Source organism: Dipodomys merriami, unplaced genomic scaffold (assembly GCF_024711535.1).
Source record: "Dipodomys merriami isolate MVZ:Mamm:240054 unplaced genomic scaffold, mDipMer1.0.p SCAF_1, whole genome shotgun sequence".
NCBI lineage: Eukaryota > Metazoa > Chordata > Mammalia > Rodentia > Heteromyidae > Dipodomys > Dipodomys merriami.
Window position 1 is genome coordinate 127,974,642 of NW_027202270.1, and position 4,955 is coordinate 127,979,596.

Consider the following 4,955-nt stretch of genomic DNA (forward strand, 5'->3'; position numbering starts at 1 on the left):
TGGAGCCCCAAGGAGATTCCCTTTTTATCCAACCAGGCGGCAGCCCAAGTGGGGTCAGAGCCGAACAGCCAATCACCGGGGCCAGGAGCGATTAGGAATTCCAAAAAAGCTGGCAGCTCGGCCGGCCGCACGCAGCGCGCAGGGGCCTGGGCGCTGCGGGACCCGCGCCACTGGCCTCTCTCTGCAGGACGCCCTGGAGCCGGGAGCCCTCCCCGGGCGCAGGCGAAACAACCAGGTTCCAGGTTTGTTCTAGGAGGCAGAATGAATAGGGCCTCACCTGACCCTGTCCCTGGATTGGCCCAGAAAGGTCCCTGGGGTGGGACCATGGGCTAAGAGGAGAGGCTAGAGAATGAGGGAGATCTCCTCCCTCCCATAACTCTTACACTGGTCAGCAGTTTCAAAGAGGCCTACCTACAGGATCTTTATAGAGGGAACAAGGGAAACGGGAGGGCCCTGAGCAGTATTTGTGGTGGCTGTAGGGATAGAGTAAAAGAGCCAAAGAGGCAGAGGTGGGAATGGGCATGTCTCTCCAGCACAAAATGCAATGCTCAGTTCAGTCGATCTGCTTAATAAAAACTAGCCCAACCAATCCAAGCATTGATACCTGTAATCCTAGCTACTGCGGAGGCCGAGATCTGAGGATCTCTGCTCAAAGTCAAAGCCAGCCTGAGCAGAAAAAGTCTGTGAGACTTTTATCTCCAACTCACCAGCAGAAAGCCAGAAGTGGAGGAGTGGTTCAAGTGGGTAGAGCACCAGCCTTGAGGGAGAGAAAGTCAAACCAGATCACAAAGTTCTGTGTTCAAGTCCTGGTACCAGCAACAACAATTAAAAAAAAGCAAACAAACAAACAGTAGCTCAACCAATGAATACATGATCAGAAATAAAGCCCCATGACTTCTTTTCCTTCTCTCCTCCTCCTTGTTTTTGTTTTTTTTTTGGGGGGGGTGTTATGGCTCAGAGTCTCACTAGGTAGTCCAGGTTGGTATCAAACCCACCACCATCCTTCCTGTCAACCTCTAGTGCTGGAACTACAGGCCTATATCACCACACCTTGCCAGCCTTGGACTTCCCAACATCTTGCTAGAGTAAACATGAGGTGTGCTCAGCTTTCACCGAAGAATGCTATTTATGTTGCCATCCAATTATTCAAGTAATGTGAATTGAACAACAAATGGGTAAGCCCTAAGGTTCCACAGTAAAGGGATTTCAGAGTTTATTGAGAAAATGGAATAAAGAGGCTGGGGGCTTGCTGTGGAGAGAAAAGGAAGAGGGAGGGGTATGAGTTACTTTCCCCATGTGATGGGGACCCTTTGATCACTGACTGTCCTTCCTGTTGGAGAAGGAAAGACACAGTGGGGCCAGCTGAAAAGCAGCCAGAGGGCTGGGAATGTGGCTTAGTGGCAGAGTGCTTGCCTAGCATGTATGAAGCCCTGGGTTCCATTCCTCAGTACCACATACACAAAAAAAGCCAGAAGTCGCTGGGTGCCTGTGGCTCACGCCTGTAATCCTAGCTGCTCAGGAGGCTGAGATCTGAGGATCTCGGTTCAAAGCCAGCCTGGGCTGGAAAGTCCTTGAGACTCTTATTTCCAATGAGCCACTAGAAAACCAGAAGTGGCGCTGTGGCTTAAGTGGTAGAGTGCTAGCCTTGAGCTGAAGAGCTGAGGGACAGTGCCCAGGCCCTGAGTTCAAGCCCCAGGACTGGCAAAAAAAGAAAAAAGGGAACAAAAAGCAGCCAGAAGCAACTGGACACTACTTAGTGCAGGGTGGGACCTCCACCAGGAAAGTGACTCCTAAGTTCTGAAAATATTTCATGGAGTGCTTGTTTCCCCACATTGTTCCTGCTTGAGGATCCAGACAGAGCAAAGGAGAGCGGGCCCTGAACCCCAGTACCCTTGTACCTTGCACCTCAACTAGTCCTCCTGGGAACTGAAATGGGAAGAGTCGGATCTATCTTGGGAATCCTTTTTCCACTGTGCCTAGCAGACAGCAGGTTTTAGTCAATATTTTTTTCAATCAAAGACACCCTTTGAGGGGAGACAGAGACACAGGCTCAGTGGCTTTGGGCAGCAATTAGCAAACCAGGTTAGAAAGAGAGTCCATTCAGAACTTTTTGGCCAGTCAGCTGCAAACCCCTAACTAGAAGGAAATTCTCTATCCCTGATCCATTACCAAGGTGTCTGGATTTCTCTGTGGATGCCATCAGGCCAGACTGAGGAGTAAAAGAGACCCTACAGGGTGTGGAACTTAGTTCTTGTTAACAGGGTGGAGGGTCTCTGTGCCTCTTACCAGCTCAGGTATGACGGATGTGAGAACAGAATTTAACAAGGGCATCTCACAGGGCAGGCGGTACAGGGAGAAGTAAGTGTGGCCATTCTTGTTTGAATGACATGCCTTCTGGTCCTCCCAACAGTCCCATTCATTAGCACCTCACTTCTACATGAGAGCTGGCTCAACAAGTCTCACTTGCCAGGTGCAGGTGCAGGGATCTGCAATCTCAAGGCACCCTTCATGTTCTATTCTCTGGAGCTGAGTTCTGTGGTTCCACTCACACAGCAACAATGTAAACAGGGCCCTGGAGACAGCAATGCTGTCCTTACCTGCCAGAATTTCTCCTTGGTGTGTGTGTGTGTGCGTGTGTGCGTGCGTGCCTCTGTGTGTGTGTGTGTGTGTATGTGTGTGTGTGTGTGTGTGTGTGTGTGATGTACACACTGGGGTTTGAACTCAGGGCCTGGGCACTGTCCCTTAGCATTTTCAATTAAGACTGGTTGCTCTGCCATTTGAACCACACCTCTACGTCCAGCTTTTTAGTGGTTAATTGAGGATAAGAATCTCACCAGCCAGGTGCTGGTGGCTCATGCCTATAATCCCAGCTACTCAGGAAGCTGAAATCTGAGGATCACAGTTCAAAGCCAGCCGGGGCAGACAAATCCAAGAGAAGAAAAGTTGCCCGGCAAGTGAGCAGCAGAGCCGACCTGAACTGTCTGATGTCACAGCTGCTCTCTTTTGACTCCAGCCCTCGCTCCATCCAGCTTACCCAGGGACGATGGATGGGGGATGTTATGTTAATGGCATCTGTCATGTCGCTGACTGATCGTGAGGCAACCACGATGAGCCAGATGCCAGCCGATGGGCAAGGGCGTGAGTGATGGCAACCAGTGTGTGAGTGATGAACTCAGCTCTTGCAGGAGATGAGGATGAAAAATCTCATGACTGATCCCCAAGTGAGTGAAGCTGCCAGGTCCGTCCCAAGGAGACAGTCATGACTCTGCCCTAGGGGAGTGGGGGCCCACCCCCTTGCCAGAGGCTGTGGGTGGAGGGAGGGTCTAACACCGGTGCTACCCTGGGACCTGGATGCCTGGCCTTGGCTTACTCCTGACCATGAGGGTGGGGCTTGGTGCTGCCTTGACTGTGCACAGTACTTGTTCCTGCTCTGCAGCTGCCCAGCTGGGTCTGGATCCAGACTCAAGATATGTGTGCAGTATGGGAGCCCTAAGGGAAGATGACCCCCAAAGTTTGGGCTGGGAGGAAGTAAAGTCTACCCTTTTCAGAGGCATTAAGCTTGCTCACACTGGATCCAAATCCTGGCTCTGTTTTGAGCCCATTGTTTAACTTCTCCCTCAGCTTTGATGGCTTCTCAAACAGCCTGCACCAGAGCTGCGAGCAGATCCTGAGCCCCAGAACCAGCACAGAGGTTCCAGGCTCAGCTTCAGGCCCCTTCTCTAGCAATTGCTTGGTAACTTGGGGCAAGCTGTCCAGCCTCAGTTTCCTCACTCCTCTATAAAATGGGGACAGTGATAGTAGCAGTCCCTCTAAATGGTCATGAAGATTAGAAATCTGCAGTGCTGGAAACTGTAAGATCCTGCTAAGAGTTATGTAACTAGGCTGCCTCCCAAAATGCTGGGATTACAGGTATGTATCACTATGCTCAGACCCTTAATACTCTTATTAATGACTACCAGGTTCTTTATCACATTTAATCCACTCAACTTCTCTGAGAGATCAGGAGTTGTCCCCTTGTTACAAATAAGACAGTAAAGCCAGAGAAGGAGAACAGGAAAAAGAGGATACCATTTCTCTTATTTGCTTCAGTTCTGGTCATTTTTAGCTCCAACAGCAGCTGAATCATTCTTCCCAGCTTCTGTCTTCCCAAGTCTCCACCTAGCTACTGACAACAATGTTGTTCTTTTTTTTTTTTTTTTGAGGGGAGGGACTAGGAAATATGGGGAAGAGAAAGGGTCTGTGCTTAAATCAATAATCCCATTATTAGTCTGTCACTATAACTGTGTTTCACTTTTTTTAAAATGCTCTGGTGAATGTTGGGCTAACCCATGGGGGACTGAATTTCATCTCTCATTGTTCTGGATGGTTCTCCCTAGACAGCCTCAGGATAACCCGGCCCAAGGCCCTGAGGGCTCCTCCTCTGGTCATCTGGCATTGGACCAGGCATTCGACTTCATTTGTTCAGTAAAGACGCTTATGCTAAGAAGCATTTTATTTCTGTAATGCTAGGATTGAACTCAGGGCCATGCACACGTTAGGCAAGTGAATGCACTGTCACTGAGCTACACCTCAAGCCTCTTCAAGGGGGATTTTGGTTCACATGTAGTTTACACCCACTGAACATTTATTAAGTTCTGGACTTCTTGGCTTTGTCTCAATGAATCCTCTTAACTACCTCGAAAAATGTGTATCATTTTTCAAATAATGAAGGAGGACAGGCATGGATGGCTCCTGCCTTTAATTCTAGACACTCAAGGGATTGAGTGGAGGACAGCCCTCCATCTAAAAAAGAGCATACAGCTTTCAAGAGCTAAGCTGGAGTCTGATTCTACTGTGTTTCTGCTTTCTTTTTTCTCTGTCTGTCTGCCTGCCTGCCTGCCTGCCTGCCTGCCTGTCTGTCTGTCTGTCTGTCTGTCTCTGGCGGTATTGGTGAACTCAGTGTCTCGCACTTGCTA